This window comes from Lepisma saccharinum, chromosome 20 (genome assembly GCF_977018435.1).
Source record: "Lepisma saccharinum chromosome 20, izLepSacc3.1, whole genome shotgun sequence".
Lineage (NCBI taxonomy): Eukaryota > Metazoa > Arthropoda > Insecta > Zygentoma > Lepismatidae > Lepisma > Lepisma saccharinum.
In genome coordinates this window covers 45,116,309-45,141,783 of record NC_139248.1, presented here as the reverse complement: position 1 = coordinate 45,141,783, position 25,475 = coordinate 45,116,309, and positions in this window count along the sequence as shown.

Sequence of the window (25,475 nt, the reverse complement as noted above, 5' to 3'; positions counted from 1 at the left end):
CAATGAGCGGGTTCAAGTACGGAGAGTTACAAGGCACAATTATTTCCCAAGCTTTCCATTTTTGCAGCTCAGCCACTAGTTTTGCCCTTTTTGCCACTGGAATCGGGTACGGTTTTTGACTCACTGGAACGGTACTGGACAAATGAACATCACAGACTAAGTTCTTGGCAGTGTCAGGCCTCTCTGAAAACACCTTACTATGTGCAATAAATATCTCGAACGATTCGGCTCTTTGTTCCTTATCCAATAATACACTGGAGTCAATCTTCTCCCTTATATCCTCTAGCGGTGTAGTCCATTTATCGTAGCTAGCTTCAATCCTCCGGACGCTCATTTGCTTATCAACGGAATCATCATCATCTAGCTTTTGCTCAATTGGCTCTCCATCCACCATTAGATACAACTTTTTATGCTTGAGATTGATCTCTGCTTCATATTTCTGGAGGAACGAATAACCCAATAATAAGTCTGAAGGCAAATCCCTCACAACAAAAATGTCTAAAGGTATGGTACTTTCAGCAATTTCCAGCACGATTTTGCGCTTTCCCACAACTCGAGTCCGACTTTTTCCAGCGAAATCAATAAGTCGCACCTCTGGAGTAACTTGTAACATGGTCCCTGGCAAATTTTGCTAGACTGAGAACAGATATTTCAACTGCAGTGTCCACTATACAAGTTATATCAACATTTGCTACACGTGCCTTGAACTCAGGCGCTCTTCCAAAGTTTTTAGACTGACTAGCCTGGCATAATTTGTAAAGAAACTCCCTCTCTTCATGATTGATAGCAAACACCAGCTTCAGATCATTATTTACAGACTGGGAAATATTTTCTGCAGACCCCAGTTTTATCCGAGACCGCCCGACAACAGAAGGGGACGTTTCTATGCCAGGCGTGGGGTAAAATCCCGCACATGGTCGAGATTTGCTCCATTCTCCCAGCAAAAATTTCTGGTCAGCTCGACGCTCTGTTGCTGCTCTTTACTAGGGTAAGACACTGCAGCATCTGTTTGTAAGCCACTGCTCGCCACTTGCAATCGTGGAGAGCTACTACCTTCCCTCAAAGGTTCACTGTGCTCCGGTGAAGATAAACGATTCTCAGTTCGTGGTCTCTCACAAGGTTCGTATCTGGCAGCAGCATACTCACGTCTCTGCCTATTTTGGCTTTGTTGACGATAACGATTGCCGTTTCTATATGAACCTGCAGAGCGATTTTCACGGTAATTATTCTGCCTCTGGACCATACGAACCCTCGGGTTTCTGTTTGCCGAGTTCCCTGGAATATCTAGGTTGTTCTGGTGAGTAGGATTCTCCTTCCTCCACGTAGTTCGCCAAGCATCCTGCTCTTCCGCTTGCTCGTATCTCTTAACAAAATTTGCAAGCAAATCAACAGTTACGGGAGCGTGGGCCATACACAATTGCTTCACTCTATAAGGCAATTGGCCGATTATGAGGTTTACCACCTCCTGCTCTGTGTAGTGGCTACTCAGGTTTCTGTAAGCAGAGTATACAGACCAAACATATTCTTCCAAACTATTGTCATTGTTTTTGTTGTACCGTTTTGTCCTAACAGATGCCAACTCCCTTTCTTTTGCCTCTGAAGACGCAAAACGCCTCTTAAACGCCCTACGGAAATCTGAATATGTGTGGAAATCATTCTTATGAGAGTAGAACCATATGATATGCCATGCCCGTTAGCAAACGAGGAATAATCTCCAGCGTGTATCTATGCGGGATCTGAAGGATCTCAAGGTTCGTATCTAATTCTTTCAGATAAATCTCAGCCGAAGTGGCTATAATATTTCCGTCGAATTTCCGCATGGAATTCAGGTCAGCCATCCGGGGAGTCATCCCACCACGCGTAGCATTGGTTCGGGATTTTATTTCTTTTCTCTTTTCCGGTAAAGTCGATTCGCTGCCTGAAGAACTGGAACGATCTCTCTGTGGCGTCTTTTTTACATGTGTACGGTTTCGTTGCCCCGAAGAGACCTCAGAACGACTAGGTGACAGCAACGTTCGAAAAGGCGCGCCCAGCTGGTCTACCTGCGGTAACTCTGGTTCACCGGTGAGTGGAAACTTGCTTAAAGTGGTTGAAATTTGAGCCCCTTCGTCACAAAGATTACGCATGTCTGAAGAAAGCTTCCCTTGTTTGTATTCCACATAATTTATCCACTCTTCAACATTCTCTCTAGGACCCTCTGTGCCTTTAAGTTTTTCCGCCACCGTCTCTTCAACTCGCAAATTCAGGTTTTCTCTCAGCTGATGTGCCATACTGGCCACCGGGTTGTCCAACTCTCTGGACATTTCTTCCCTGAAACCGCTCTGCGTTTCAGTGATTTCCTTTCGAAAGTCCTCCTTGGTCTGCTCAGCTTCTTCCCTCAACAGAACAACTGTTTCATGGAGTTTAGATTCCAGCTGCTGAGAATTTGACTGACATGCTTGACGTAAGCTCATCATCTCAATTTCAAGACTTTCGTTCAATTTCTGCTGTCCCTCAGACATTTGCAGAGTCAGTTGTTCGATCCTCCGTCCCATCTCTGAATTGGACGCAGCGAGTTGTGAAGAACTATGGGACAGTTTCTCCTCCATCCTTGCTTCTAGAGTTCTACTACCTTCTTCCAATTTTAGTTGTAAACTGTGCTCCAAGATATTTATCTTTTCCTGGAGTTTATCCTCTAACCTCCTAGAGTCTCATGTAACTTAGCCTCCAAGCTATCAGAATGTTCCCGCATTCTAGATTCTAGGTTATTAGCATTTTCCGTAATCCTCTCCTGGATTCTAAGTTCTAGGTTATTAGCATTTTCAGTAATCTTTTCCTGGATTCTAAGTTCTAGATTACTAGAATTTTCAGTAATCCTTTCCTGGATTCTAAGTTCTAGATTACTAGTATTTTCAGTAATCCTTTCCTGGATTCTAAGTTCTAGATTAATAGTAGTTTCAGTAATCCTATCCTGGATTATAAGTTCTAGATTACTAGAATTTTCCTGGATTTTAAGTTCTAGATTACTAGAATTTCCTGCCATTTTAGCTTACAGACTGCTAGCATTTTCTGTCATTTTTTTTCTGGATTCTAGTTTCCAGGTTGCTGGAATTTGCCTCCAGCATTCGCTGCAATGACGCGAGCAAATCAGCAGTAACAGGAACAACAGGAACTGAAAGTTTTTCTTTGCATGCGAGACATGTTAATTCACCAGGAGAATTACTTTCCTTTGGTGACTTTAGCTTTGCATAATTCAAATGAAAAGTATTGTGACACTCAGCGCAAACAAACGTATCATCAAGCCTTGATGTAGTCTCACAGCAAAACACATGAACTGTGCTTTCACCAACATATGAAGCTTTGCTTCCACTTCTTAATATTTTCTTTTCCATTGTTGCGCATCAAAAGTTCTGAGTCAACTCCAAATCTAAAACACATTACCAACGATTAAAGTAGCTAAAGCACAATGTGTTCGTGGCCCCAAGTTCTGTGCGCCAAATCATTGACACGGTCGTGCCAGAGTGAACTATATGATATTATTAATAGTCATAAGAATATATTTATCTCAATACAAATTGAGAATGAGCAACATGAGACTATATTGTGGTATACGCATGATACCTACCAGGGCACGGGAAAACATTAAGATTTGCAGTAAATAGACCTTTTAACATATGAATTCAGAATCTATTTATCTTGATTATGCAATTTAAAAAGAACCAAAGTTGTACATCATAACGAAACTCACAAAAAGAAATCACAGTAACAGCACAATCTCTCTCTCATGCACTTCCATTAATCTCGTAACCTCCCTCCAAGATTCATATCTATCAGGCGGGATGGTGTACTTCAACAGTCTGTTCAAACGTCCGGGAAGGACATATCAGCTCCCACACGGATGGAGTCGTCTGAGTCTCCACGGTAACCTAACGCACAGCTCCCAAACGGATGGCAGACATCCTCTGCGTCTCAATGGTAATCTAACGTACAGCTCCCAGACGGATGGCGACCTCTGCGTCTCAACGGTAACCTAAAGGGGAGAAAACGTATATGCCTTGCTTTTCTGAGTATATCTCCAAGAGGTGAATTGCAAATTAGTTTGTAAGTTCTGGATAATCAAAATTATCAGTTGTTCAGGAAAGTACTAGCACACCTAGTGAATGATCCGTGCCTGATTGTACACTTGTAGAACGTCATCTCAATCTCTGTTTCTTATGTTAAAACTTACTTCAAGGTGAGAAAAGGTGTTCGATGCATAGATCAGGGAATTCAATAAGGTTATTTTATAGATGTTACTCGTGCATGTAACATGTACTAAAGTTGTGAATTTATTAGGAAAGTTTTAAAACGTGTTCGTGTTTATGTGTACCCATTACAAAATTACAAACTTGTGAATTTTGACAAAAGTAACAGTTAGTCGAGGAGAAAAAACACACAAGGATACTTTCTTAATTACAAACACTTAGGCCACCAGTTCATCAGTTATCTTACAGGAACTCACTTAACGGAAATGTTGACGAAAAATGCGTAAGTCTAGGATTTCACCAAATAACCTTCTCTTCAAAAGAACCCTATTTTTTATCCAGAGTGATAATTCAGCCAATGAGATAGCAGATAACCTACTGATTTTGATATAGGAATTAGTTATTTGGGTCGTCTCAAAGTAAATGGCACTTCAAGAGCAAACGTAAGACATTATATTCTTTGTCTACTTTATTTGAACAATGTTGAGGAATAATATCCGTGATGCGTAATTCAGAACTAAACGTATTTACTTTCTTGTGAGAAATTATAGTCAGACATGTAGCAGAAATGTAGATATTAAAAATTTACAGAACTGATAGTTAGATCAATAGTGGGGCTCTGTTTGGGTAACTAAATTCCTCACGTATGAACCCAACAAAATGAAGCAAGTGGCAACTAAAACGGGTACCCAGTTACAGTAAGATCCTTACGAAAATATTTGCACCTAAAAGGGATGAGGAGACAGGTGAGTGGAGAAGGTTACATAATTTAGAACTACATAATTTGTATTTATGTCGAGATATTATTAGAACAATTAAATCAAGAAGACTTAGGTGGGCAGGCCATGTGCCACGAATGGGAGAGGAAAGAGGAGCTTTCAGGATTCTTGTTGGGAAACCTGATGATAAGAGACCTGTAGGAAGGCCAAGACGAAGATGGAGGGACAACGTTGAGATGGACCTAAAGGAAATCGGTAGAGATGGAAAAGAGTATATAGATCTTGCTGAGGATAGGGACAGATGGAAGGGCTGTGTTGCTGTAGCCATGAACCTTCGGGTTTAAGAATGCTAGAGAGTTAGTTTTTATTACCATAATTTTGCCCAGTTCTTTAACTTAATCACCCCAATATGCTAACAGCATCATAATTTCATAATAAAATTATTAAAACAAATGTATTAGGTGTACACTAATTGAATTCACAGAAATCTTTAACAAAAACCAAATAAATTATAACAAACTTCCAAGAAATAGAAATCTTCAAACACAATTGATACTTGTTTTAAATTATGGGTCCTAATTATAAAACAACTTTAAATAGCTCTATAAAGTAAAATATTAAACTCCTATTATAACTTATTATCAACCTCATTAACCAGAAGCACACCCCTCAGGCTACAACTAAACACTAATATTATAAAAAAATAATACAAACAATATTGTTGTAGTGGAAGACTAGGTGAGGATTGTTTGGAGCCCGAGGAATGTGACACGCACCTTCTGCCTTTAGGGCTTTATGTTAAGTCTGGTTACAACCCTTTTGTCGGACTTCTCAAAAGCTTCTAAGGGTTAGTAGGACCAATCCCTTTTGAGGTCTGTGGTGCAGGATTTATTTTTAATTATCACCTATGTAAGTTTGAAATGAAAGATCATTAAGATCTCTTACTCGAAGAATTATTTAAACTTCCGATGATGTCTTTTCAAACAGACAATTCACCCGATACAACTTGTAGGCCTAAACCTATTAGTTGTACCGAAGATTATAACCTGGTCTTTTCATGATGCAGGAGAACGCCTTATTCAGAGTTGGGTTTGTGGAATATCTGCCAAATGGAGTACAAGTACACCAGCCAATCCGAAGATTGAAGCAAGATATTACCAAACGTCCCCTGAACCATCAGTCTTTCGGCAACCAGGAGGATGTACCGTAGGCTTACAAAAGTCTAGCTCTTTTATATAATGATTTTGTTTACAATTTACCATGGTTACTACATAGTTGTGTTATATTTCCATAGTTTCAGCATTTTTTCCTGATTTAAGTTAAACAATTCATTACCTATTGTAACATTAACAATAACACATTTTTAAAGAAAAGATTCCAACATAGATTAATACAATACAGATTGCATAGTTTTGTGCTTGAAAAAGCATGTGTTGACAGGGGCGACACAAATGGGACCTCGTTTTGTGTTTTTCTTGCAAACAACAGTGAAGAAAAGCATTTTGCTTTATCATAGGGTGTTTTTTCAGTTAATGATGATTTGGTTTCCATTACTATGATTTGCCTTATACACATAGCCTAATTCTAGTTGATTATAAACCGAAATATTTTTGTCAGACTAATTTCATAATACTGGGTCGGTACATAAGTTCGTAGCGTTTTATAACATACGTTAACAGGAATACAACAATTATTTAACACAATTACACAGGTGATGAGATGAAACATTATTATGGTAGTCTAACAATACACAATCCCAACAACACTCACTCAGTCAATATTGTAGTAGCCTCCATTGTCAATGACCATCTGACAACGTTCGGGGAGGAGTTTTATTCCTTGCCTGTAGAACTGCTATGTTTTCAGTATATTGCATTAGCCCCGTACACAGAACAAATTGTTTCTGAGAAGAAGAAATCAGTTAGCCAAGTGTCAAGAGCAGCTTCATAAGGAAATACTCCCTACTGCTGCACTTGATTCTCGGTTAAACTGGAATAGCAGGATGTGCCGGAAATGTTCAACTTTGTCCATTTGACATTCCATCTTGTTTCGTCCACTAAATAGACAAAATGGGCTCAGAATTAGAATACGCTGCGTTTTCACGAACTCAAAACTACAAACTAAGCAATAACAATGGAATAACGGGCAAGGAACTCTTGGCAACGCAGTGATGCCAACCCATACCAAAACGCTACGAACTTATGCACCGACACAATATAATTCATGGCAAAAGAATTTATGTGATAAAATATACATGCCTAACTACCTGTGATAATAAAAGCATAGGAAGGCATAGGAGAAGCAGAAATTTTGTTTAAATATGTTGAAAATGCATTATGGATCAGCAAGACAGTAGTCTTCCACAGTCGCGATATAATCAGCGCGGTCCCGGCGTTTCTCCTGTATGGAGTAGCTGTTACGTGGGTGGCACTTGGAGCCCCTGATAGAGGACATTAACCCCAACACTAGGGGCATTTATTTACAGAGAAATTGAATTGAGTGTTTATAGTAGAGGAAACGAACGGGAAAAAAGGGCCTAACCCGAAAATAATTGCAACACAAATGTTTTTTTGTGCCAGATTGTGTGGAATGGTAGAGTGAATAATATATTAAAAATCCGCCATCCAAATATTTGGGGAAAATCCGCCATATTGGAAAATGCTCAATTCAGAAGTAGACTCTAATGCAAGTTCAAGCTCTGAGGTGCTGAAATATCTTTATCTACATTTGGATCAACTCTGAAAGATAACAGGATACTGCTGTTCTGTGGCTGCAATACATTAGGTTGCTCGATATTCGTCGAAATTTCATTAAAGTTGAGCGTATTGGTAAGTGGGGTTTACATCTTCAATCAGTTACGCATGTATTCTCCTTTTGCTGCATCAGGGGCAAGACCAGTACTATAATTGCAAGTCTGTATGTAGAGAAATGATGAAATTTAACATGGTAGCACCAGGTATCTAAAAAAAAATTCTGAAATAGACTCTAAGGCAAAGTGACCGCTTAAGAACCGTATTTTACCGTATCATATTAGTTCAATGTATTGACAGTGGCGGCGATTAGAAATGGGAGAATGGGGAGCAGTCGCCCCCCTATACACACCTTTTGTCCCCACACTATGGTCTCTTAATTCTAAGCCTTGTCTACCAGTAGATTTAAACCAAAATCATCTGCCCGAATTTCGTATTCAATACGATTCTTTCTAATTGTAGTCAGTGGAAAGTAAACTATCCTTGCACCTCCAGCCCCCCCCCCCCTCTTGTTAAGTTAAGACACCTAATCGCCTCTACTGTGTACATACATTTTTGAACCACAAAAACAACATGTAAGTAACAGACGCCACGTGAACGAAACACTGCAGAAACTAATGTATTACGTTCTCACCAATATCATAATCGCGCTACAAAGTCAGGTGTCCCTGATTCGAATCCCGACTTGGGCATGTATGTTTATGAGTGTCCATTCATCAATTTTATCATATCATCACTCATTCCCATCTTCGAAAATTAGCCAAAAGTGGCACAAAAAGCGAAGTAAAATAAATCAAATGAATGAATCAATCAACCAATATCATATGAAATGGAACACATAAATTTAGGGAAACACATGACTCTGCATTAAACTCAATGTCTCTTCAACCCCCGACTCTAACGACACGAAAAAAACCAATCTCTAGAGGAAATCATAAGCTATGAATTTGATTCAGTGACTTTAGGACGTAAATTACATAGTTTCTTACATATTTGCTGTTTTTTGAGTCAGAAACCAAGTTTTACGCTAATTCTAAAAATTAAAGAATTCAATTAAGATTTATGGTAGCTCTATCAAACGAAAACCATAATTTAGCAAATTTTCTGTTCTTTCATCTTGGTTATCTTAACTTTTTGTCTACAATGCACCGTTTTTGAGATATTATTATTTTTTTTAGACATTTAAGTTGAATTTTGGCAGCCATTTTCCAAGATGGTGGATTTTCCCCAAACATTTGGATGGCGGATTTTTAATATATTATTCACTATACCACTCCTCACAATCTGGCACAAAAACATTTGTGTTGCAATTATTTCCGGGTGAAACCGTATATTTCCTCTACTATTAGTAAACACTCTCCCTTTGAAAACAGTTCGTTCAACTAAACCAAAAGCGCCAATGGTCGGTCCATTCCACTACGGAGATGAGTCAACCGTGTTTCGTGGTGAAGTGGTTAATTAGCAGAGCGTGCTACGACGCCAGGAGTTCCGAGTTCGATTCTTGGCCTGGGCATAGGTGTTCTTTATGAGTGTCCCTTCCTCGATTTCAGCATACCGTATCGTACCCAAGGTATTGGGTAGGATGTATAAAGTCTTAGCATAGCAGGTATCAGAGAAAGGAATGCTGAATAAGTAATCAGGCAAAGGTCGGGTGATTGACTTGGAAGTCGTATGTGGCATGAGTGTTGGAATTGTCAGGAGGTGTGATCAGTTGGCGAGAATACGAGAGAGAGTAAGGACTACGGATTGTGAGAGAGGAACAAAGTGGGGAACGACTATTGGACGATGGTGTGTGACAAGAGACAAGTGATAGTTGAGAGGACAAGCTAGGAACAATCTCCATATATTTGTAAGGCAAGTAATATCCTTTCCTTAACCAATCCATATCGGTTCAGTCATGGAGAGTATAAAACCCATATCTAATCTAAGCTAATTTCTATCGCCATTCCTTTAAAAGGTAACCTCTTGCATTTATCACATTCAGGCCAAGCGAGTGATAACCATCTGAGAGATGAATGAGGAATAGCTACATCACCCAATTAAATCTAGAGGTTCTTGGTTCGATCCCAAACGCAGCATGGGAGTTGCGTTACGTGGTGGAGTCTGCTTAGGGCTTCTCATCCATTTTTTTGCAAATGCGATGCGAAAAAACTGCAGTACGTGAAATACCGCGATTTTCATCTATTTTATCCCGAAATATGATGAAAATAATAGAGCCTTCTAGCTTTTCAAATTACGTACGTGCGATATGGCGCCGGAATTTTCACTTGTTAGCGCTTCACGTTGTGTTAATTATCAATTGTTACCAAAGATCAAGAAAAGAAAGCAAAAGGTAGGCCTAGCAATATGCTACGCGGTAAGGCGCAACTACATAAGAGTAGAGTTTTAACTAGGTTATTCGGCGATTGGCTTGTGAAAAGATGAGAATTAACATTAGGATGTTGCATAAAGGTTGGTTAAATATTTTAAAGATGTGTTCGGTACTGTCGTCACTCTGTTACGCGATTGTTGAACCTAACTTATCAAATTTTTGGGAGAGTAAACAATTGAATTGCTGATAATGTCCTGTCAAAGCCACGGGGGGATGAGAAAAGAAAACAAGCAACTTAGTGCTAATTTTAAGCTAATCAAGCATTTTTCCTGCGCATAGGCTAATCATAGAATCATGGCGCAATCTAGATTTATTTACCCCAACATTCTCGAAACTATCCAGTTTCAAGGTAACATTCACGAGGATGTATTAAAATTCATTGACAAATTTGAAAGTTTAGCTATTCTTAATGAGTGGAATGACTTAAAGAAAAGGCAATTGCTACCGGCATTTTTGGCTGATTCAGCATTGGAATGGTTCAATACTTGGAGTCGAACTCAGGAAGCACAGGTTATAGATTTTGTAACTTTAAAAACTAAAATTGTGGAAGAATTTACGGAACCGGGGGATACTTTTCAATTAGAAGAACAAATCAGATTACGCTTCCATCAGGAAAATGAACCTGTTTCAAAATATGTAAGAGAAAAACAGTTATTGTTATTAAAATTAGATCCTGTCATGGACATTAGTGAGCAAATTAAGCAAATAAGCGGGGGTTTACAACCTAATTTTATGAAAGAAGTTTATAACAGGGAATATGATTCAGTGCATGAAATGTTACGAGACCTGAAACATGTTGAACAATTCAAATATCTTGTGAAAAGACGTAAAATTCTAGAAACTGAATGTGAGACAATGAAAGCTCTGTCGTGTTCTGAATCGAGTCGAGCCTACATGCCGACTCAGCAAGCTATCATGTTGCAGCGCACGGTCAATGGTCATGTTGACATAAGTTATTCTCAGGCTAATCGGGAGATCGAGGAAAGATTAAATGCACTACAACAAGACCTTGATCAATTACAGTCGAACGCGGGACTCCAGTCTCATGAGTCAGATTTAGTTTCGCAATTTCAGAATCTTGAGGCTAAAGTAAATGCACTTGCAGAACATCGGAAAAAACATTCATTCACTGAGTCATCATTCTCATATACAGTTAGAGAAAATGAACATAGAGATAGATACAATAGGAGAACCTATTATCATAATAGTAATCATAGAGCTCAGAATAGAAATACTTGGCATAACAACCACAATAATAATCTCGACACACAGTCGCAAAGCTCGCATAGGGGGCGATGGCGCAATGGCGGTAACCCTCGATTTCAGCGTTCGCACTTTTCATCTTCATCTCCGCGAACATTTTTGGAGCAACAACAGGGGCACGAAGATCCAAATAACCATACTAATCAGGTTGTTAATGCAAATTACTCTACTTTTCGTAAGAACAGAAGCAATTTTAAACGAGTTAGACCTGCATATGACGGGGACCTAGGTGTAGGACCTTCGGGAAAAACTCTAACGGTCTCTACTTTTCCTTCTGAAGATTTGATTTACATCAATGTGAAAGTAGATGGGGAAATTCGACAGTTCATCCTGGATAGTGGAAGTCAAATTTCGGTAACTGGAGATAAGAACATACCAGTCAATGCCAAGCGATTTAATATAAATACTGCGATTAGAGGGGTCACTAATAGTCAACTGACAGTTAAGGAAATTGTGTTGCTACCATTTTCTATACATAACCAAACATTTGTTCATCCATTTAGAATCGTTAAGGATTTTAATCAAGTTACCATATTAGGAAATGATTTCTTGAAGGGACAAAAGGCTAAGTTAGATTTTGAGGAAAATAAGCTTACATTGCATAGATTCGGCACACCTCCAAGAAACCAAATTAAAAATGAGAATAAGAAAGCTTTTGACGTGTCAATCAAAGTTTCCCATTTATTACAGCATGTTTTGCAACCAGAATTTGTAGCTGCTAGAAAGATAAAAGTGAAACCCAGGACGCATTTGTGCATTCCATTGAAATTGGCTAATTCATATGACAAGGATAGAACACTCTTGGAACCGGACCTACAGTTTCAAGAGAAAACGGGATTGATGGTTGCCAGAGCAATTATTAATCCGGATTCGAATCTCATTTGGATCACAAATCCTTTAAATTATAATGTTACAATTAAGAAAGGCACTATTATCGGGAAAGCTGAAACATGGGATAGGCCAATCATGAGTAACAATAATGATGAGAATAAGGATGAAATTGGTGAACAGGCACAGGTTTTCGCGACGGAAGAGTCAGGGAACGTCAGTGACGCACGGGCGGACCCTAGTCGGTTTGATGTGAATCCGAATTTAGAACCCCAGCAAAAGGAGCAACTTTTGGCTGTTTTAATGAAATATCCACATGTTTTTGCGTGGTCAAAGGATGATATAGGTAGAGCCACGAATTATAAACATAAAATTCAACTAAAAGATGACACAGAATTTCACTTAAAATCCTACCCGATTCCAGTTCACCTTCGTGATGAAATTAAAGATCAGATTGAGACTTTATTAAAGCAAGGTGTTATTTCTCCTACAAAATCACCCTTTAACTCTCCAGTTATCCTTGTAAAGAAGGCAAAGGGGGGTTATAGATTATGCCAGGATTATCGCAGATTGAATGTATCGTCTGTATTTGACGCTCTGGGGGTAAATAACATCAATGAAATATTATACAATATGGGGGGCAAGAAATACTACTGTACGGCAGACTTGAAGAGCGGATTCTTTAATATTCCTCTCACCGAGGACAGTAAGAAATATACAGCATTTACAATACCAGGAATGTCACAGTATCAAATGAACGTCGTGCCACAGGGCCACGTCAGTTCATCAAGTGCGATGACTCGTTGCATTCACCTGGCGTGCTCAAATTTGGATCCCAATCACTTTGCCCATTATGTGGACGATTTGTTTTGCTTTGGAAATACCTTCGAAGAAATGATCGTAACTCTGGAGAAAATGTTACAATGTTTACAGGCCGCGGGATTGAAACTTGCAATAGAAAAATGTCACTTCGGCTACACTGAGATTATTGCTTTAGGACATAAAATTTCAAAATTTGGCTATCGGATCAATGACAAAATCATTGATTCTATCAAGAAATATAAGACACCGACAACTGTGAAACAAGTTCGCACATTTCTCGGATTAACATCTTATGTCAGGAAGTTTTTAAAATCATATTCCGAGATGGCACTTCCTTTGCAAAAATTGATAGGAAAAAAGAAGAAATTTCTCTGGGGGGAAGAACAGCAAACTGCGTTTGAGAGGTTGAAAGAGGCTTTACTTACAGCTCCTGTATTAATGGCATATGATCCATCCAAAGAAGTAAGGGTATATACGGATGCAAGCAGTAAGGCTATTGGCGCAGTGATTTTACAACCAAATGCGAACGGTGATTTTCAGCCTATTTCCTATTGCAGTAGAGTGTTAAAAGACCATGAAACTCGACTTTCAACCATCGAGCAAGAATTGTTGGCAATCATATACGCATTTAAGTCATTCAGATTCTTTTTACTGGGGAGACATTTCGAATTATTTACCGACAATCAAGCAATCACATTCATTCGCTCCTCAACGCAACTTTCAAACAAATTATTTAGATGGTACACGTTGATGGCCGAGTTCGATTTTACGCCAATTCACTGTAAGACTACACAAAATATGGCGGATGCTATCAGCAGAGAAACAGAACATGATCCACAGGGAGAAGACGAGGAGCTTCCAGAGCCACTTACATTGTTATTGTTAGATGAGACAATTGATGTTGCTATACACCAACGAGAGGATTCCTTTTTTGGAAATATCATCAATATTTTGGAAGGAAAAGAAGACGAGGGGGGCAACAACCCACCTAACCCCTCCCTGCAGAGGCAAGCTTGCTATTATGTTATGGAAAATGGACTTCTTTATAGACAACATAAACTGGGAGCTACGACTAAAAAATTATTATGTATACCGAAGTCACTTCGCAACACTGTCATTGAGACATTGCATAGTTTACCAGCTGGAGGAGCGCATTACGGCTTCACAAAAACATACAAAAATGCACTGGATAGGATTTACTTTCCATTTATGAAGAACCATATTCAGAAAATGGTCAAGGAGTGTGTAATTTGTCAGCAGAATAAGCGCATAAAAGGAGCGCCATATGGAGAACTTTTAACGTTCAACTCACAGAAACCATTCGATAGAATCGCTTTAGATTTTAGCGGACCGTATCCACCAAGTGGTTTGCTCCGCCATAAATACATACTAAGTGCAATCGATCATGGTACTCGATTTTTAATTGCTCAATCAGTAGCAGATACTTCAAGTGAGACAGCAGCTAACTTCCTTTTTGAAAATGTAATTCTACGCTTTGGTTGTCCTTCTCGTATAGATACGGACAGAGGTACTTCATTCACAGCAAGTTTATTTAAAGAACTATCGGAGAAATGTGGAATCCATCTTAAATTCGCTCCAGCAGCTAATCACAATTTAATTGGATTATTGGAACGATCACATGCTATTTTACAGGGACTTATGAAAAACTTCGTGAACTCAAAACACACAGACTGGCTTTTATACTTGCAATCGGCCGTGTGGTCATACAATGTTAATTACCAGGAGAATTTGAAGAACAGTCCATTTTTTCTTCTTCATGGATTTACTTCTAGATTAGTCTGGGAGAGCGGACTACATTTAACGCCCAGTGTGAATGTAAACAACGAGATGAGATTCAAGATTCTTGAAAAAGCACGTGCAGCAGCTTATGAGTCTTTACAGAAACGCCACCGACAAGCAAAAAAGTACTACGATAAACGTCATCAGTCCATTGAATTTACGCCAGGAGAATTGGTTCTAGTATACGATGGCAGTCATCGTGTACACACCGCTAAATGCTTCTCGGGAGTATTTAAAGGACCTTGTAAAATTATAGCAAAGGAAAATCCCAATGTGTACAAAGTGGAATATAAGACAAAACGAGGACAGACAATCGTAGACTCAATTTCGATCCAGAGATTGAAGAAATACTACGCTTCGGAACACGGTAGCGGCGATGAGAATGTAAATGGTGAGGATGAGACTGAAGAACAGGAACAGTCAGGAGTGAATGAGTGAGAACATACCTTTTACCCTGTACGTAACTTCCTTTTCAGTACTCTGATGCACTAAATAAATTTTACATTTTGCAAATTTTTTTTAAACTAACAAACACTAAAATTATGTGAAATATTATTGTTTAGCCCTTAATAATTGCACGGAAGTGTAAAACTAGTTATTAACACACTAAAATCATTAGCTATAACTCGTAGACATCGAGGTTTCATAATAATGAACAACAAGTACAGGAAAGCGCGAAAATAATAATAATAATTAATATTATTGTATTCACGAATAGTGAACAAAGGGAATGAATGTAAGCAGCGCGCAAGAAATTTTCCTCAGGTTTCTGAATGCATGCAGAGAACCGATGGAAATAATCTTTTGTGAACTACAAAGGATAAATAGTGTAAGTCGATAATAGACTTTAGTATTTTTTATGAATAAAATGTGTTAAACACATTCGGTAAGGAAAACGAGAATTAAAATTCTCTATGATTTAGCGTGGTTAGTCAAAATAGGGTTAAACAAGTACATATTTTAATATTTCAATTGTTAAATTTAAGTTAATTACATATATAATTTTAATAACTAAATAAATGACAGAAATATGAGATTATCAGTTTTATAAGATTTAAATAACGTTAAATAAAGAGAACAGTTATAATAAGAGCTGACTAGGCATACAGCCAGTAAATTATTAAATTAAACAAGTTACAGATCAATAATAACTAAATAAGAATTGCGATAATAAGAATTATAATATAGCTAATAATAATAACGAAGAGAATAGTAAACATATTGAGTTCTTTGATATTTACGACAGTCTTGAAAAAGTAAAGTATCTTTCATTAAACACGTACATTACATTGATCCATCTAATTTGGGATATTTCATTCCAAATATCACTCTACAATTATTGAATGTTATAATCAAGTTGCTTAGAGTACTTCCTAAGATATTTTCCCGTATTGTAAAATCCCACTACCATAAAATTTCCCTCACATGTATTTCACATTCTGAAAACGATATCGCAAATCAGCTTCGAACGTCTTCATGGTAAATTATCTGTCGTCAGCAAAAGGATAAAGTTCAACCGGGGTGCAACGGAAATGTCCTTCCTCCTTAAACAATGGGGAAACTTGAGTTACATTCAGAAAGACAGAACAACTGACGAAATATGCAAGTTAGGCATTCTATTCGTTTCTTGCGGCAACGATATCTACCTACATCGGCAGGAGCAACATTCTCTCTTGACATGAAGTAACCAACACGTTGCAAATTAAACCGCAGATATCTCACATTCCACATTAGCCGGGGAACTGAATAAACTGCCGGCAGAGCATTCTTTCAACTCAGGTTATCAGCTCGAAAGATACGAGGGAACATGGAATTTTATGTCTGTTCAGAACGCTATTTCTTTGTGAGACAACATTTGGAATCTATATTGGAATTAACTTTTCATTTTTATATCATTTAATGTTAGGTGCATATACATATAGTTACACACTACCAATTGTCAACTTTCATTTTTTTTTCTCTCCATATTTTTTTTGTATACACAATTGTATATTATTTTCCTTGAATATTCTTAGGCTGATTGCAATATCATTAAGGGAGAAAGAGTCTATAATGGACAACGAAATTTCGGATTCTTAGAATATTATTTTACGTATACCAATTGTCATGGACACCATCAGCACGTTGTGTATTTTACAATTAATCTCTATTAATGACGATATTTTATCAATATTATACAAACAGAAGGACGATTGATCAACACATTATTTTTTAGTAATATTTAAAGTACTTCATTCAATTCAATTGTTATTTATAAATATTTTCAGTTAATTTAAGTATTCATATATTTTCAGAAATCAATTATACGTAATTTAAATTTTGCAGTAGTCTACAGTATACACTCATAACACTCTCAAGAGTATTTACAATATTACGTTCAATTCATATATAAAGTTCAATTGCTTTTAGTAATTATTAGTAGTTATATTTATTTATTTATTTTTCTCTTTTCAAGATTCTAATTATATTTGGTGTGTAAAGGATGGCATTAATTAGAATTTGGGTAATTTATAATAAGAGTAAATGTTATGACTGAATCGGTACTCCTTTTCAAATTCCATTTTCTAAAATGTAACAACCCTCAACTACAAGATTTTTCATACTTGTAATATTTACAAGCACTATTTTTTTTAAAAATAAGGGTGACTTAGAGGCGCCCTTGTCTCAACAAAACCTCTACACATACCGACATATTAAGTTCTCTCACACACACAACATTACACCAACGATCAGGAGGAAATGCCTGTTCGGTATATGAAGCAAATTTCCTTTCCAAAACCTACCTGAATTGCCTCACAGATAATTCAAATTTTAACGGTGAAATGAACATTTTAACAATATTATGAAACCATGTTAACAGTCCTCAGTTCAACATTTTCACAGATGTCAACGTCAAGAGATGATCACCAGCTAAAACCTTGGAGAAATAAGAAATCAACACGAATTACACCTGAAGGACGGAGAGAAATTATTTGTCCTACGATTTTTTTTTTGAGAATTTCTCAAGATTTTTATTTCTGAGATTTTTCTTTTAATTTTTCGACACGTGGAAACATGAATTACAATTAGACCTTTCATCCATTTTAATTACGCAGTTCAGCAAAATCAATTGATAAGCACCAAATCGTTTAACATGGATCTCCTTCATTCTATTCTAATTAACTCCTACTAAAGTCAAGTAGTAGTGAGACCTGATATTCAACGCTGATAATACATACATCGATTTGAAGGAATATTTACATACAACTAAATACTTCACATTCACAATTACACGATATGCAGTTCTCTACTATACATTTTTCTTCAATGACAATATTTGTAGCTGCAAAGTTAATGCATCAAAGTGAAAAACATTTTTCACGGCCACAAGGAACTAATATATACATATATACGTGGTTTGGTTCAAGAAGAAACTTCATTGCTATACGCAGAGACTATTAAGTGATGATAACAAGAGTAAAATTATGGTATTTTACTTGAACTCTTTATGAGAATCAGGATAACTCAAGGATTATTTTATGGACAAATGTTAGTGCTGTGATTTTATCTATCGAACACTATTATATTCTTATTTTCAAATACATAAATTCATGTACATATATTATTATTCAAGGACAGTTATTGATACAGTGTATATATTTTGAATAACTTCAAATTTTCTAATTAAATATTTATTGTGATAGTTGACATATATTATAAATAAAAACGACAGCGATATTTAAATGATACAATAAAGTAAGAGACGGTGAAATTTACATCGATAATGACATATGTGTGCAAGTGTAACTCGGATGAGTATCACAAACGTTGCTGATTTTGTAAATATTAACTTCCAAATACACAACAGTGTTGTACAGTGTCAGTGCTTGCAGGATCGATTACACTACTTCGCTAGTGTGTCATTGAGATATAAATTTTGACAAGATCCATTCTTGTGGAACAATGCTTTTATAATTTTCTCACGTGGTGTCAGAGTGTTGCATGCTTATGCACGGACTTCGCTACGTCATCATGTAGTATTGGAACTCAGATGTGTAGCGTAAGCCTCTCAATGAATACGCGCACGAGCAGATTGTCGAGTTAGCATAACAAACTCACGTGCCAGTGTTTACCTTTTACATGCTTTACGCAGACATGTATTTTTTTCTTCTCTTTTTTTTCTATCGGGACTCGTGATATATCTATATTTTCAGGACCTATATTATTCCATTTACATATATTCTGGGTAATGGTATGTTATTACAATATTTTTAGTACACTATATTTTATAATAAAAAAAATATCTCCATAGAAAGGATCGATATGGAATACAACTTTAAATCTTTCATCTTTAGGTGAAAATCAAAGGATTTTCTTTAGGGGGTAGAGGAGCGTATCGTACCCAAGGTATTGGGTAGGATGTATAAAGTCTTAGCATAGCAGGTATCAGAGAAAGGAATGCTGAATAAGTAATCAGGCAAAGGTCGGGTGATTGACTTGGAAGTCGTATGTGGCATGAGTGTTGGAATTGTCAGGAGGTGTGATCAGTTGGCGAGAATACGAGAGAGAGTAAGGACTACGGATTGTGAGAGAGGAACAAAGTGGGGAACGACTATTGGACGATGGTGTGTGACAAGAGACAAGTGATAGTTGAGAGGACAAGCTAGGAACAATCTCCATATATTTGTAAGGCAAGTAATATCCTTTCCTTAACCAATCCATATCGGTTCAGTCATGGAGAGTATAAAACCCATATCTAATCTAAGCTAATTTCTATCGCCATTCCTTTAAAAGGTAACCTCTTGCATTTATCACATTCAGGCCAAGCGAGTGATAACCATCTGAGAGATGAATGAGGAATAGCTACATCACCCAATTAAATCTAGAGGTTCTTGGTTCGATCCCAAACGCAGCATGGGAGTTGCGTTACGATACCATCACTCATCCTAATCAAAACAAATCGTAGTGAGATGACTGTTAACCATTGTAAAGCCAACTCCAATCACACATAGCATGAACATTCTACATTCGAGTCGATAGATAATGTAGATCTGATTACATTTAGTGCAAAATCACATTTCTATCTACATTATTTATATATAGTTGTACCTGTTTCAATCTTTGGGCACTCGTTTTAAGATGCAAATTCCTATCACAACTACAAATAAGCACAATTACATTCATTTTCGAGCTGCAACGACTGTTTCCATGGTAACACCATGCCAAACAACAGAGAGTGTTAAGATGATTACAATAAGTATGAAACCATGTCTAAGTCTTCAGTAGTAACGAAGATGTGATTGTTTAGAAATAGCTATTAGTAATCTCGATATTGAAAAATACAAACGCACACAGTTTGTATAGGGCACCTTTGGACGCTGAGTGCAGAGAGTTAAGGCTTCAGGAAGTGGAGCAATGGAGCTGCATGATTGGCCTGTCGCAGCCACCAGCCCAGACATGTTGCAGCGCGCCGATAACATTATTCGTGCACATCACAAGTCAGCAATTGGCTGTACAGCGTTCCGTTAGTAATGTTAGTGCAATGGCAATTATTGACGCTTTAGGGTATTCGAAGGTATGCGCAAGATGGGATCCTCGAAGTCTCACAACCGAGCACAAGCCTCCGAATCCAGGATGCTCTGCGTGGGAAAAGGTTTGAAAATTACGCGAGCGTGATTCGTGCAGTGGGCACGATCTGGTAAAGGGAAGGAATTATTCCGCTTGTTTCACGCTGGGTAAAGCCGTAGACGTTTGTGGAGATTATGTGGAGAAATAACACGTGTAAAGGAAACATTCAGTTATACTGTGAGTGATTTTCATACATTTCGAATAAATAATTCCCGAAAAAAAATTGTGGGGCATTACTTTCTGATCAAGCCTCGTATCTATGGTCAATTATTCCTCCAGTACTAAAAATCTTGTAGCCCTACATATAGAGAAGTAACTTATTATTTAACACAAAAATGCATAAAAACTCTAGCCTCAAGCAGGAGGTAACCAAAGGGGTTTACGTGCTGCGTGATAGAAATTTTGGGTTGACAAATAAATTAGTGTAAACAAATTTAAAAAATATATGTAACACTTCTATGAATCTTCACAAAAACTGAGGGACTTGATTCATTGATAGAAAGAGAGTGGAAAATATTATGAAGCTTGAACACAGAAAGTAAATAATTAGTAACGGTGTGAGAAATAGAGAGAAACTTAGCACAAATAGAGAAACGGGGAAAAGTAAAGAAAGAAATATAGAGAAATAGTGGAAAATATGGAAGATATGTAAAAGATAGTATCGTAATATAGGACTTTAGAACATATTTTGTACTTTATATACCATTTCTACCTAACTCCACACAGTGTGGGTTTATTGATTATTTCTTAACGGAACTTGGGCTATTTAACGTCGATTTCCTATTGCTAGTTAATCGTAACGATGGGAATGATTGGATGGTTAAGGAAATTACGAATATGTTGACTCAAACATCTGTGAATTCGAATAATACAAAAGAGCACGTAAAGCAAAAGGCAAATCAGTCATCTGAACTAACAATGGAAACAAATGCGTACATAAATACAAGAAAATGCATTACACATTAATTCAAGTACAAAAAGACCCATTGTGTCTTTAGATTCGTCTTAATATTTCATTTTCTATTAATCATAAGTTGCAATCATCGACGGACTGGCAAACACGCATGGTTGTATCCAATGGCCGCTGCTTAACCCTAGCTTAAACGTGCCATACAATAAACTTACTTTCATACTGAAAGGGGGCGGGGGAAAGAGGGCCAGACGTTTATTTTATCACGAAAATTCAATAACCCATCTTGTCATTGAATCATTGCTTCCTTTCTTGTATAGATAGGTGCAGTTATAAAATAATTTTAATAATTACAAAAATGCCACTATTAATAAGAAATTAGAACAAATTATTGAATGAGTGTGGCACACATATTTTATCATTAACTAGACTTCCAAAACCCACATTAATGTTGCATCGATGCCATTTTGTGCATACGCTATAGGTTCAGTTTTATAATACTTGTAATAATTACCAAAAAAACACCATAATTACCAACCAATTGTACACTGTTACTGGCATGAGGTCATGTCGGAACACACATCTCAAGAGGAGGGGGCTGAAAGGTCCACGGCGTGAATCACCGGCAATAAAAGTGCCACAGCAATTGCCTGAAATACTCGCTTCCCTGCAAGGCATTATGTATGTTGCCTATCTCTACGGCGGTGATAGAAGTTACCATTGAAAATTTGCTATTAAAATCTACCTATCGCAGTTGAAAGATCTACTAACAAATTGGGGCCTGACTGCCCCCCCCCCCCTTCAACCCCCATCAGGTAAGCTAGGGTTAATACGCGCTACCTTGCTGTAACACGTTACTGAATTTGCTAAAATGGAAAGAAAGAAAAGGACAAATTTCACAGATTTAAGAAGTTCAATGAAACACTGAGGTGAAATGGAACTTCTCTTATTAGGAGGTCAAAAAATTTCTCAACGGCGGTATTTATTTTCAGCACGTTCTTACAAAGGGGAACCAAGGCCACCCACAGGTGGAGAGGGCGGGGGTGCTTGTCCCCCTCCCGAGATATCTTGCAAAACTCATGTGATTCGAATGGTGATATTGTAATCGATATTACAAAGAATATATTATTTTCTACGATTTACAGGCTGTCAGTTACAGCAATTAACTGCCATGTCCAACGAAATAACGAGAGAACGTTTTCACAAAAGGCATTAGAATAATGTTGACCTCCGTTACTAGGGGTGTGCGTGACGGAAATGTTTCTGGTCGGGACAGAATTATGAAGGAAATATTCATAATCCGGACATTCGGGCCTAAAAAAAAATTCTCCATTTCCCGACCAGGTCGGGGAATTTTCGGGACGGGAAACTTTCAAAATTTCCTTATGCGGTAAATATCTTGAATTCAATACAATATTTCCCCTTGAAGTAACTGGTTTCACTTTTGGAATAAAAAATGTTAATTTAATATATATATATATATGGCTATATAGACTCTTATAGTGCAGAAAATATCAATAATTAACCACTTTTATATAAGACCCTTTGGAATTATTCGGCTGTATGAGATTATGACCTTGATAATTCACACACCCCCATTTTGAATTATTGTTTTGTTTTACAGTACCCTTTGACGCAGAAAAACATGGATCAGCGGTAGCATGAAGGACACTGTGCTTTCTATAAAAAAATAATAAAAAAACAAACTGTTTATCAACAAAGTGATAAATGTTTATGGAATGGGAGCAAGGCGAATCCAGTTTCTATCTAGATAGTAGACTGAAGTCTGAACTTACAAACAAAGTATTTTCAATGTTACCACTTCCGTATAGTGGAAACACGTAAAAATTATTTCTTTCATACTTTTTTACATTGGTAACGTACTATTGAGCATTGCGGAACATTTCTTTAGGTGTACGGTAATAATGAATTTGTTACGATAATAATGTGTATTTCTTTACTTTACGAGTACTTACTGTTCTTCCTTTTTTCAGTTCTGTAAACACAATATGGCGAGAGCGTACTAGTTCATCGCGCGTCGTAATTCTGTTTTGTCGATTTTCAGTCTCTATGCAGTGTTTCCAACCTTGTGAATGTAAAGTTCCTACTTGCCACGAACCATTCACGGTAAGGTTAGGTTCGGTTAGGTTAGGTTAGGTTAGGCAAACAAAGTTAAAAAATTTCCTGTCGATTTCCAGTCTGTATACAGTGTTTCCAACCTTGTAAATATAAAAATTCATACTTGCCAAGAACCATTCACGATAAGGTTAGGTTAGGTTAGGCAAACATAGTTACAAAAAATTTCGAATCCACACGGAATTCTTTTGAATCTTAACTTGCCATGTCCCTGGACTCTCTTCGTACAGATGTACATCCACTTCCCATCTAGTCCAATGTGCAGTTTACATGCACTGTCACATTTCCGACATTCCACTTCTTTTTTCACGATTCCATGTTCAATTACAAATTCCACCTCATCTTCGACATCCGGCAATAACTTCACGACGCATCCTAGACACGTCAACTTCTTGCGAAATCACAGCATGGTTTGAAACACTTATTGGGGGTTACGTCATGTAAGACACGAACATCGTGTACACGTGCAGAAAGCAAATGGCAGCAACAACAATTCCGTGTCGGAGACATATTTTCCCATAACAAAACATGAATTGGCGTTCAAAAGGGTAAAAAATACATTCCCGAACTTCAACAACGCTACAGAAAATGATTTGCGTAAATAATTTCCTCTGTAAAAAATAAGAAATCCACTATACGAAAGTGTTACCTTTTCAATTCAATTCGAATATTATGATTTGTAAGTATAATAATTTCTATGAAATCTTACTCTCCCCCCCCCTCCGAGATAAAATCCTTGACCATAACGAATACTTTAGCATTAGCTTAATCGTACATTTACACCACCCTGAGCTTGAATACACCCCACCCCCATCATGCTCCTCGTTTCCTGTGGGTGATGTAGAGGCTCGACTCGGCAAGATCGCCTGCTATAGCTCTTGTCCAGTCTTACGGCGGGCGTTTTACATGCTGGCAAGGGAAGTGGGGAGCGGGTAAGCGACCAATCCAGCGCAATAAGAAACGCAGAAGCCTGTAGAACGAGGTTCACGTAGTATTTCCTCCCGCCGCGTCGTAACCATCGGCGCCACCGCCGTTGTCAGGTTGGTCTGCGTCGTATTCCTCGCTCCCCACATCTCTTGCCAGCATGAGGACCGGCCGCCGTAAGAAAAACTTTGCGTTAAACCTCCTTGCCAGAAACATATAATGTTTCCTCACGTTCTGTTAAGCTTTTAATGTACATTTGTGTAGTACTTAGATTTTCAGCGAAAAATACATTTGTGTAGTGTTTGTAATGTGTCATGTGTCCCTAAAGTCCCGTTACCGTTACAATCAAACGTAACTCTTAAACCACATAACATACAGCAGGGCGGTTATTTTCAAAGTGTTCTACAGCTCCAATTTTTTGTTGTTGTCATTGTGTTCTAGGCCCATTTTTCTTAATGGAGCGCTGATTACAGGGAAAATGTACTGCGATATGCTTGAATAGTACCTATCCCCCAGGTGGAGGAGTTGCCGCCATCCATTATTTTCCAACAAGATGGAGCACCTCCACATTGGTCTAATGATGTTCGGAATTTTCTTGATAGACATTGCCCTGGGAGATGAATAGGCCGTGACAGAACAATCGCCTGGTACCCGCAATCTCCTGATATCACCACCCCTTTGGATATTTTTCCTTTGGGAGTACGTCAAGGATTGTGTATACCAAACCCCGGTTCCAGACCTTGTTACAATTCGCAGAAGGATCATTGGAGCTGTGCAAAGAGTTGATGCTGATATGCTGCAGCGTGTATGGGTAGAAGTGGAATATCGCCTTGACATCCTGAGGGAAACCAGAGGGGCACACGTTGAGATGCAATGAGGTACAAAAATATATTGAGCTGTAGAAGATTTTGCCAAAAACCGCCCTGCTCTACGTCATGTGGTTTCATAGTTATGTTTGATTATAATGGTAACGGGACTTTGTAACGTGTAGCAGTGTTCACGTTACAAATATGTACGTATATAAACTTAATATTTTTCTTTGTTTTGTACTTATGATTTTTATGTGTTAATGGTTAATTACCAAGGAATGTGGAACACACCTCGTATATAAACTATACGTCC